Raw genomic sequence first — 12162 nt, 5'->3', positions numbered from 1 at the left:
AGCTGCTGCTCTTGCTCTTTGTTTTGCCCAGTTCTAGCCTGCTTTGGGTATCCTTTTTTTGGTATGTCCATTTCTGCCTCCAAGTCATGCCTGTTTGCCTCCAAGTTTAATTTTATTTTAGTTTTCTGTCCCTGCAGCTATTTGGTATTTGAGTTGTGTACTACAGTATAAACACTCTGTTAGCAATAATGTATTTCACAAGATAATTAAGAGAATACAGAATGGTTTGAATTATTTCAGAAAGATTGGTTTTTGTGATTATTTGCTGTATTTAAGCTTCTGTTAAGAGCCTTCCTTGTTCCTTAGGAGTTAATTTTGATTCCCCCACAAGGATGGCTACCTCCTGGGTGGAGTGCGAATTGGGTCTCCTGTGAAATTTTTGAGAATATTATGTGGTCTTCAGTAATTAGTTCCACTCGTCGTTGATGGTCTGCGGATAAAAATTTCTATGTGCCATAATCCAAAGCAGCACAGCCTATTTCTCATCTTTTCCAGTCTCATCTTGTTGGTTTTGAAGGTAATGTGAGGCATAGCCCATACCCATATTGATGGAACTTGCTGAGCAGAAAAGAAAATGTATATCTTAACCTTATAAATTGGATTTGTGCAGAAGTCCTTTCCAATGCAAGATCTCGCCCATGTGTTGTTTATTTTTCAGAATTATGATTCTGCTTTTTCGCTAAGGAAGTTAATAATCTTGTGTCTGAAGGCAGATGCCAATGCAGGATTGCTGAGAGCACAAAATCCTTCTCCTTCTTTTTTGAAATCCATAAAAGGAGCAGCAGCAGCCCAGATTCTGGACTGGTAGAACACTTAGGCAAAAAAAGAAAAATATATCTGAAAGACCAAAATGACATTTCTGTAGTTTAGTTACTACATTCAAAATATTTACATATCAGACTGTATTACTTACGATGATATCTTTAATTGTCATTATTTTGATATATATATATATATATATATATATATATATATATATATATATATATATATATATATATATATATATATATATATATATACACACACTAAAATATTATCTGTTAGAGGGCGGTGAAATAATTTTTTTTAAATGTATCTCCTGGAAACCTTTAGGGAGTTATTTCTTCTGAAACTGTGCTATACTTACTTAAAACAACAAACAACCAAAAAAACCCAATTCCACCACAACAAAAAGCTAATCTGCAATTGTCAACCTTCTTCCTTTTAAGTCGTGTTGTGAAGACTGGTTGTATACAAAGACTTTTATTCCTGCCCTGCCCTTTTTCCCCATACAAACCAGTGCGTTGGCCAAAGGGTTGAACATGTGGGTGGATGACATTAAACAATACTGACATAACATCTTTCATTCAGTCCCAAAGCACTTTACAATTATTTTGCCTTAAGTCCCTTTTAGGGTAGGTTGGTAAGTAAAGACTTAAGGTTGGGGTGGGAAGATTAATGGCTAGGAACACAAATTATTGGCAGAGAAGAGGAAGCAATAGGCTGAAATATGGTTTTGAAGCAGTAGAAATGCCAGAGCTGACACTGGGGAAATTGCTGAAAGGAACTGAAGCTGTCTGAAAGACTTCTAGAATGACACTTTTTCTTTCTTCCTTTGGTGGGACCATTGGTCCAAATGTTGCTGGACAAATATTGTGAAGTTAGATGCTAACAAATAAGGAAAAAATGTTATTTTTATTTAGGATTTTCAGTATCAAAAGTTGTACCTTTTTAAAATTACATTATTACAGCTGAATTTTGCATTTCAGTGTCATACTTTTCTGTTCTCTCTAGTTTAGAAATTAATATAGCCTAGTCACTTTCATTTTTTAGTCAATTTCATTTTCTGTTTTTGTGTGGTATTCAGACAATAGTGTGGTATTTAGTTTGGTAATAAACAGTTTTTACTGAGCTTATAAAGACTTGTATAGGTCATAGGTTTGGAAACCTGAAATCTTTGTGGGTCAGATTTGACCCACAATATGGACATGGTTAACTACTCAGTGCATTTTCTAAATTCCCAGTTTAATAATCCTTGGCACCTTGGAAATCGAATATTGCCTAATGACTTTGTTCTTTTACCTAAAAGATACTCTGTTCTTTCTCTATCACCATGTCACTTATGGCTTTTGACTTTTTTTTCATCTGCTTGTGTACCGATACTATTCATGCCATGATTGGTCTAGAACGTACGTAAGTCATGTTTAGAATACAGAAAATACTCCTAATTACATATTTTTAAAGATTCTTTGTAAATAATATATTGGGACTGTAAGTGTTCAAAAGTGAAGGGATATTGAGTACTTGCCTTACTTGTAACAAATATAAGGATATTACAAGGTGGCCTCCCTCCAATCAATCCATCAGTGCTCTTCCTCTTGAACTACCCACGTTCCTGGTTTCCTAAGAACGGTCTTGGAGTAAGACCATCTTTGTTTCCTGTTCAGATTCTCTCTGTTGTAGCACTGTGCCAACATTGCCATAGTTAAGAGTAAGACCAGCTTTCTGTGTAGAGCTTGACTTGTCTAAGTGCTCTAAAATCCGTACCTTTTCTCATATTGCCTTGAATTTTTGTGTTTCTCTTGGAGGTATTGGGTTTAGTCGGAGATCCATATTTAGTCGGAGAGCCATTCAAACCAGGAGTTCCCAAGGTACTGCTCCCTGGAAAAACTAGCTTCTTTTTTTTAAGAGATGGCATGGTTTGCAATTTTTTGTGCACAGATAAAGATCAAAACAGAGCTGAGTTCATAGCATCAGAGTCTCAAATGCTTGAGAGTTACCCCAGTAAAGTGCATGCCACTATTGATCCAGTCTGCACCTCACAGAGCTGAAATGAATCTTATTGAACCTCTGAATACACATGCACCGCCTTCCTTTGATCACAAGCACACAGGGCTCAGGGAGAGGGGCTCACATACACCCCCAGAGTGCCACAGCCCCCCAGATCTCCTCATACCACAATCACAGCTCTTCAAAGCTGCTCCAACTAATTCCACCACCATTCAATACAGCTGCACTTAACACAGTGAATGCAGCCGGAGTCCATGCGGACAGTTTCCACTTGCTATTGCCAGCTGCAGGGGGTGCAGAAGTAAGATTGTACCATAAAGTGAATTTATGAAAATAAATAACATGAGGGCTACTTTACTAACGTTTTATATTTAAGTGATTAAAACTTTTAAAAACTTTTATAATTTTTTCTTCCTGAAGACTACACAGAAAGTAGTTTTAAGGCTTATCTACAGGGGAAGTTTCCAGAATAAGAGCATCTGCATGAGGAGATAATTCAGAATAGTTATTTGGCTTTAAAATAATGCTTACCTTACTGTGAATTAACTTCACAGTATAGACAAGACCTTACACAGGTAGCATTTGATACAGCAGGGAAAGAAGACCAACTAAATAAAACTACAGTACGATGAGGAAGAGGGAATGAGGATGAACACATATGTAAATATCCCCATATCTACCTGTAACAGGGTCTTACCTGATCTGCAAAAAGAAAAGGAGGACTTGTGGCACCTTAGAGACTGACAAATTTATTTGAGCACGAAAGCTTAAGCACAAATAAATCTGTTAGTCTCTAAGGTGCCACAAGTCCTACTTTTCTTTTTGCAGATACAGACTAACACGGCTGCTACTCTGTTACCTGATCTGGTGTCAGATGCTGCCCTTGCCTCAGTTTCTTCACTCAGTTAGACTCATTGTCTCATGTTTTGGTGGTTCTTTGGCTCCTGGCACTAAGATGCATTGATTTTTAGTGACTTTGTCCTCCAGCCAAATCTAAAACATCAGTCTCCCTGCTATCAGGGATAAACCAAGTCTAACAGAATAAACAGTTAGCAGCCTTGCACTGGGTTTTCCTCTGTTCTACCTAGGGTTAAGAAAACCCAATGAATTCAAATTACCCACCTCTTTTGGCGAAGAGTGATAGGCTTGTATTCTAAGAATTCATTCCTTTGAGTATAGTTCAGGCAGTGAAGATTCTCCCAGCCAACAGTGTGGCAGTGTATTACTTGAATTGGTAAGGAGAATTTTTTTCGTCCCTGTCTTCTCAAGTTTCATAAATCTTTGGGAATAGTGTATTCTGAACAAAGTAATGTGTTCAGCTTTGCATCTGATAGGAGTGAAGAGAACACCTTAGTAGACCTAAGTCAAACAGTGTGTCTGTGTCTCTCAAAGATTAAGTAGTAAGAGGTCTGAAATTTGGCCTGATCAGCGATTCAGCAGTTCTTGAGATGTGAGAGAGCAAGTTGGCATCCTCTTTTTATGGAAACAGTCTAATCCTTATGATTGCCAGGAAAATCTTGAAAATATAAACTGAATGTAATAGATGCAGTGATGTGTAGAGCCAGCCTAAATCAATAGGTGTGAATTCCCATTGAGATAAATCAATGAGAATGTACTTTTCTTTAGAAAATCTGCTAATTTAGATGTCCAGTGATTTAGAGCTCATCTAGATTAGGGAAATCTGCATCAGTACAACTAACTACATGGATGTACTTACATCAGTGCATCACCTTACTGTACACACTACACTGATGCAAAACAGAGATTACATGGTGTAATTACCCCAGTGTAAATAAATAAGTTTAGATTCTGATGCTGTCATATTTCTGGTAGCTGGGACACTAAACATATATCTGTGCTTTAATTTGGCTTTGCTGATAGAAGTATCTCAACCCCAGTGATGTGAAGCAGACCACCCCTCCAGGTGGTGGAGCCCAACAGAGTGCATGTGATCATATTTTGAATATCTGTGTAATCTGCTATGGGTGGCATCTCATTTTTTCTTAAGGCAGTGGAGCTTGAGCGAGCCCCACTACTTTTTTCTATTTTATTTGTTGGTGGTGAGTTCAGTTTTTGTCTCATACGACCCTCCAGTTATTGGCTTATTTATCTGAAGTGTAAACACAGTGTCTGAAGGTGAGTGCCATGTCAAACATGGACCTGAGGATATATCTGCACTATAAAAAAAAGAGCTGCAGCAGCGAGTCTCAGAGCCTGGGCAATGGGTTTGGGCTCATGGGAATCAGACTGTGGGGCTAAAAATAGCAGTGTAAATGTTTTGGGGCTGGGTTGGAGCCTGGGCTCTGAAACCCTGCAAAGGAAGAGGGTCTCGGAGTTTGGGCTCCAGCCCAAATGTCTCGACTGCTATTTTTAGCCCTATGAGCCCGAGTCAGTTGGCAGCGAGTCTCAGAACTCCGTCGTAAGTGGTTTTTTTTTTTTTTTAATTGCAGTGTAGACATACTCTGTGGTTCGTGTCAGGCATATTTATTTTGTATTTAGGGAGAAGGCTCTCACTCCCTCTTCTCCACCTTTTTCCCTAGTTCCTGTTAACTTTGGGTAACAGAAGGACGTTTTGGAAAGAATGAACTCAAGTGGTCTAGATCACTTAAGCATCTGCTTGACAGACATAGACTCAGAGGAAAAAAACAGAAGGTATGTCATTGGAAAGGGCTAACAGATTTGAGAACCACATCTGTTGTCTTACGTTAGGGATCAGAAGCATTACCAAGACTTGAAGTCACTTCTTCTAAGGTCATAGTACACTACAGAGTTCAGTTGCCATAAGTTATGTCACTGTATGTCCGCTGACTCTGGTAGGTCATGTGTGCGCACTTGGATGCTTGCATCAGCTCTGTGCATCTTCACAATGAGTGGTTGCATCAATGTAAAATGCACTTCACCGTAGGTAGGTATCTCAGTTACCCATGCCAGTGTCCAGCTCAGTGTCTTGTGGGACATTTCTGCAGTGTTTTGTGGGTTGCCACTTGTCTGCCCCAGGATTTATGGGAGCTAGGTGTCAAGTTCCCACCATGTCTCTTTCTCCATTCCATAGTGCCTATTCCATCCCATAACTGTGGTCCTGTTTTTGAAATCTTTTATTGTTTTGTATGACTCTTAGTCTTAGCCATCGCTCTGGCACAGGGTGGATTGATTTAAATTAAGGCAATGATTTCAACCACCAAGTGGTAAGCCTCAATTTAAATAATCTATTTTAATCAACTTTTCCATTTGTACTTGAGTTATTTTTCTAAAGAAGAAGATGCATTCTCATTGATTGAGAACCATTAAAATATGTTGATTTATAACTAAATAGAGCCTTTACGCTGGATTTGTTACATCCTTTTGCTACCTAGTAGGGTACACTATAACTATATTTAAGCAATTATATAGATTAATATTTTCAGATTCTTATTAATTGCACCTTTTTAGTATGTTAGGAAAGGATGAATGATGTATTGCTTATTAACTAGATAATTAACTTGTAGCTCATGATTTGTATCGATGCATTAGGATGGTAACTGGAATTTAATTAAACATACAAGCCATCATATAACATTTCTTGTATTAAACAAAACAACCTTAAATGTTTTGGATAGATAATCTTCATTGTTTTCCCATCAGCTGGAGTGTAAGTTTACATGGTGTGTTGTGTCATAAAGATTCATTATTTGAGAACTGAACCAATCGGAGTTCATGTAGGGAGAAGCTACATGGAGAATGAGACCACCCAGCTGGGATCGGTGGATGATCATGATGAGATACATGATGTTGTCTCCTGGAGTCAGAGGCCAGGTCCCAATGCCTGTGATGACTTTGCCAGTCTGTTGCACCCAGTAGCCCAGCCCCAGGTACCTCACAGGATCAAGCTCTTAATACGTAACCTATTGTGCCATGTGTAAAGCTTGATGTCAAAAGTTAGTTGTTTCTCCCTTGATTCTTTCTTTATATAGAAAAGCAAACTTTAACTCAGAGTTTGTGATAGAGGCTCATGGATTCATATTAATTCTTTCTTAAATGTTTTAAGAAATTCTCATAAGTTTAGGCCTTAACATATTTTGTATTAAATTCAGATTTAATTTTAAACAAGTTTACTTTTAAAAAGAAAAACTTCTTATAATTTAAAAACCAAAATCAAACAGTTTAAATTAATTTTTTTTAAAGTTTAAAAAAAAAATCAATTTGTATCCTCCCTGCTCTGGCAGAAACATGGACCCTAAACAACTCAGTGCACCTCTCTTGAGCGTTGCTAGTACGGAACACACAATTCTCATGTATTTGCAGAACTTGAAGGAGTACTACCACAGTCAGAATTGCAATGAGGAAGATATGGGAATGTTCAAGCACAGTAACTGCATGCTGATGGACACAGCAATTGAAAATGCCAGGTTGCTGCTGTTGTTCATGGAGCAGCTCCACACAGAGGATCACTGCTTCTGGGGCTGAGAAATGAGCAGTGCCTGGTGGGCTTGTGTCATAATGCAGGTTTGGGATGACAAGGAATGGCATTAGAACTTTTGGATGCAAAAGACCACATTCCTGGGGCTGTGTGCTGAGCTGGGCCAGCCATCCAGAGCAGGGACACCAAAATGAGAGTTGCATTGACAGTAGAGAAGCAGGTAGCGGTCTTGCTTTGGAAACTTGCAACACTGGATTGCTATCCTTCAGAAGGCAATCATTTTTGAGTTGGAAAATCCACAGTGGGGGGGACCACTGTCTTGAAAGGGTGTAAGGGTTATTAGTTATCTCGTGCTATGTAGAATTGTGATTCTTGGTAATCTGCAGAATATTGGATATATTCGCAACAATGGGGTTCCTGAAATGCGTTGGAGCAACAGATGGCAGACATATTCCTATTCCGGCCTCTGCCCACTTGCCACCGAGTACATCAGCAGAAAGGGATTCTTTTCCATGGTTATGCATGACCTGGTGGATCACTGGGGACACTTCACTGACGACAGTGTGGGCTGGTTGGGGAAGTGCATGATGCCTCATCTTTAAGAACATTGGACTTCTAAAAAAAAGCAGTAAGCAGGGGCATTCTTCCCCAAGTGGCACATAAACCTTGGGGGTGTTGAAATACCAATAGTGAGTCTGAGGGACCCAGCTTAGCCATTGTTCCCCTGGCTCATAAAACTATATACTGACCACCTGGACAGCACCAAGGAAAGATTCAGCTACTCTCAGCTGATGCAGACTGATAGTTGAATGTGCATTTAGTAGATTGAAGGGTTGCTGCCTAGGCAGACATCCCCATCGTTATTGCTGCAGGTTGTGTTCTGCACAGTATCTGTGAGGCAAAGGGGAGAAAAGCTATTGCCAGGATGGAGGAGTGGAGGTGGACTGGCTCTCAGCTGAATTTGAACTGCCAGACACATGGGCTTTTGGAATAACTCACTTCAAACTTATATGGCTGAGGGAGACCTTTAAATAAACATTGTAACTCTCAGGTACATTATTGTTGTCTGATGTTCAAGGGTGGGTTACTGCCTCACACTTTTGAAATCTAATGCTTGGTGTAATCTGTTTAATGGGGGTGGGCGGGTTATTATATGCTGCTATGAATTCCATAATGCTTGATGTACTTCCTTTAATATGGGGGGAAGGGGCAGCATTGCCCCTCCCCCCCAATGTCTGTAATGCTTTGTCTAAAGATTTGAGTGTGTGTTCTTTATGGGCTACTGCTATAAGTTCTGTAATGTTTGCTGTACAGTAATAGAGATGCAGCATTTCCAAAAAATAGAACTTTATGTGCAAAGAAACAGTCAACAACAAGAGAGGGCCAAAAAGTTAAAACAGTCTAGCAACAGTGTAAACCATACTTGAAAGCCCAAATCCAAAATGGGATGAAAGAAGTTGTGTCTGATCCTGTGATTTCCCCTTGTTTACTACCAGCATAGAGTGGTAGGGGTAGGAGTGCACACCATGATGCCAGCTGTTGTGTTGAGGGGTCCGCTGACCATGGAGTTTTCCAAGGATTGTCATGGCTTTGGAGTCAGTGCTCTTTGGGCATGTAGGTCAACAGTAGTGCAAAGTTTGTTTGTAGCAAGAGCAGACCCACAATGTCATAGACTCATAGACTTTAAGGTCAGAAGGGACCATCATGATCATCTAGTCTGACCACCTGCACATTGCAGGCCACAGAATATCACCCGCCCACTCCTGTAATAGAGCCCTACCCTCTGGCTGAGTTACTAAGTCCTCACATCATGACTGAAAGACTTCAAGTTACAGAGAGTCCACTATTTACACTAGTTTAAACCTACAAGTGATCCATGCCCCATGCTGCAGAGGAAGGCACAACACTCCTATGGTCTCTGCCAATTTGACCCAGGGGAAAATTCCTTCCTGATCTCAAATATGGTGATCAGTCAGACCCTGACTATGTGGGCAAGACCCACCAGCCAGATACCTGGGAAAGAATTTTCTGTAGTAATACAGAGTCCTCCACATCTAGTATCCCCCAGCCAGCATTTCTTGTTGCATCTCTTGGTCCTTCTTCGTCAGCTGCAACAACTGATCCCTCCATTCTGGGTCCTGCTCCATGGTCACAGTCCTTCAAACTCTGTTTTCACAGTCCAACGCTGTAGAGGATTGGAGGAGGTTGCTGAACGTATCTTCCGGAGTCCTTTTCTTTCTTCTCCTGATCAAGGTCATATGTTCAGCAGGTGTGGATTGAGGATCCCTCACTGGCACTGCACCAGAGGCTACTGTTAATTACAGCACTAGATGTACAGACATAACAGAAAGGGAGAAGTAAGTCTCAAAATTCCCTTGTATCATTCATATTAAAACCTTCAAAAAGAAGTGCTAATTATCACTTTTGCTTTGGAGCCTCTTGGTACAACATGGCTTTACAGCTCAAACCATGCTTAATACTTAGTCCTGCCATGAGTGCAGGGAACTGGACTAGATGATCTCTCGAGGTTCCTTCCAGTCCTGTGATTCTGTGGTGAATATGGCCTAGCCTACTGGGAAGGAGGACAGGGGAGTGATTTGTTCCATGAAAGTCCAGTGAATAGTACAGTATTTTCACACGTGGTGGTGATGTTGGCTGATATCTCACTCCTGAGGGTGACTGGGACAGAACATTCAGCTGCTATTGGCATCCCGAAGCAGCCCGGACTCCTGTGCTGCTAGCTTGCTTACTGCAATGGTCCCAGCTGAGCTCATCCCAAGTTTCCTGTCACGTGGGGAGAAACTAGGCTACCATCCTTAGAAACGTTTGGGAGAGGGTCGCAGAGTATCTCCAGAAACTTTCATGGATGTCTCTGAAGACGACAAAAGGCTCATCCCTATTTAGATTTAAAAAAAAAAAAAAAAAAGGTACTCCATATCCTTCCTGTTCCCCACTGCCTCACCCAGCAAGCCAAACAATTGAAAAACGGATACAGACTTTACCTCTGTTTCTTTTACCTTCACCCAAGCACAGGATACTTCTCTGAGGTGGACTGTGTGATCAGACTGCGATACTGTTTTTTTAAAATGTATTCCCTAACTCTATATTTTCTAATGCAATACCAGTAAAGTAATCAATGAAAAGTCAATGCCTTGTTCTCCCCACAGGCCAAGGGGATCCAACACTTCTTGCCTGCTGCAGGCAGGAACATGTCTATTAGCTCTCTGTGTGTATGGACCCAGCATGGTCTGGTTGGTTGGATGCACGCAATAAAGGTGAGCTGCTAGCTGTATGCGCCAAGCTGGACAATCAGGAAAAGGTATTTGGAAAACATTCAAAGAGTTTTAAGGGCGGGGAGGGGGCTTCCAGTGTCTGTGTTCCATAGGCACTGGGGCTCAAAATTGTGACAAGTGGCCACTGTCGCCAGATAGGAGAATTTGTGGGACAGCTGCTGGAGGATTGTTAGAATCTACACAGATCATGCAGTGTCTACACTTCCACTGTGTTGACCTTGGTAGGCTGAGAGTGATTCTGTGGTGCTTGGGGAGGTAGAGGTGTTGCGTCGCTGTAACAGGGCGCTTATGTCAGTGGAGGACAAATTTTGGTGTAGAGACATATACCTCAGTGCAAGTCAACTTACGTTGACAAAACTTTGTAATGTAGACCAGGCATAACTATTTGGATGGTGGGCTGTTAATAGGGATGGGAGGGGCATTTGACTTAAAATAAATAACTGTAAATAAATAAAAAAGTCACATCTGATCTTCTAGAAACTTGAGAAACATCCAGAAAATGGCTTCACTCCCGCAAGTGGAAACCTTTTCAGATTTATATAGAGGCTAAAATGGTGATTTGTAACTTCTCTTTTAGTAATTATTTTTCTCTTCTCTCCCAATAAACTGTTGTCTTCTGTCTATAGCTAAAGTGTATGTAGCAGCCAGCTACCTACCATGTTCTTGTACTGCAGGACTCTCTTTTCTCACCCATAAGGAAAGCAGTTTTTAACGATCTGACAAATGTGTAGCCTAGATTCAATTCATAATTACACCTTCGTAATAAGACTTAAGTTCTTGTAATTAGTTCTTGTGAAACTTGGAGGTTTCTTTAAAACCTCTTAGTATCTGTTTACTTTTGCATCTGAGATAGAATGTTTTTGTCACTATAACAGAGTTTCTAAGCTTTCAGGCGTTTATGGTATGGAAGACCTACATACAGCTTTTCATAAAGACAAAGTAGTTTTGAGACATCATAAAAGTTTTTGAGTTGGGGGGCTCAGTTTGTCACTTAATTCATTTATTTTCCCTAAGCTTGTAGTAGTTCCTGTCTTGCACATATAAATATGTGATTCTGCTTGTATTTAGGATTGGTTAAAAATGTTTTGGACACAGGAAGGCTCATTGAAAATCTGGCTTTTGTTTGATAGTTGGAGCAACTATCTATTTGGCAGGCAAGTTGTGTCCAAGCAGACCATTTGATTTGCAGAGGAACAGCTGGTCAAGATGCAGATATTCTGTACAATTTGTGGGTGGGCATATTACAGATGTTGAATTTGTTTCTTACCAGGGAGGCCAATGTGAATATTTCTGGAAGCTGAACTAGACAGGTCACTTGACAATCCATGGTTCTCTGGGATCTTATGCCCCCTTCTAAAAAGAGTCTCCTTAAGACTTGGTTGTCATCAGCAGGAGCTTCTTTTTCTCTGTCCTGTGAACTTTCATTAGGCTAGTTCTCTTCTGTTTCTATCTAGAAGATAGCAAAACATTTGTATTAAGTTTAGCCTGTTAACTTTTTGTCAGCATTGATAGTTTACCACATAAAATAAGTTATAATACATTCTAGCTCTGAATTTTTATATATTTTGTGAATTCCCTCTTTACTCTCTGTTAAGAAATATTAGCAACATATTAAATGTTTGAGAGGACATGAATCTCTAACTAGAAAAAATTAAAATTTTTTGTACCTTTCCTAAGAATTTACTTTATCAGGAATCCAAT

The 12162-nt window shown here is 40.0% G+C and overlaps 1 protein-coding gene across 6 annotated transcripts in view; it reads left to right on the top strand.

Annotated features, from left to right (window-relative positions):
• The window catches only part of FBXW7 (F-box and WD repeat domain containing 7), a 279362-nt gene that overhangs the window by 51653 nt on the left and 215547 nt on the right, over positions 1-12162 (top strand). Inside the window, exon 1 of one of the 6 annotated variants that reach the window (XM_074950999.1) lies at positions 5312-5424. The exons of the other annotated variants lie outside the window; for them this stretch is intronic. The gene's annotated coding sequence lies outside the window, so the exon portion shown is untranslated. Of the gene's footprint in view, positions 1-5311; positions 5425-12162 lie in introns of those variants that run through there. 6 annotated transcript variants of the gene reach the window in all.

Source organism: Natator depressus, chromosome 4 (genome assembly GCF_965152275.1).
Source record: "Natator depressus isolate rNatDep1 chromosome 4, rNatDep2.hap1, whole genome shotgun sequence".
In the NCBI taxonomy this organism is placed as follows: Eukaryota; Metazoa; Chordata; order Testudines; family Cheloniidae; genus Natator; species Natator depressus.
Note: the sequence above shows the minus strand (reverse complement) of the source record. Positions and strands in the feature narration are given on the sequence as shown.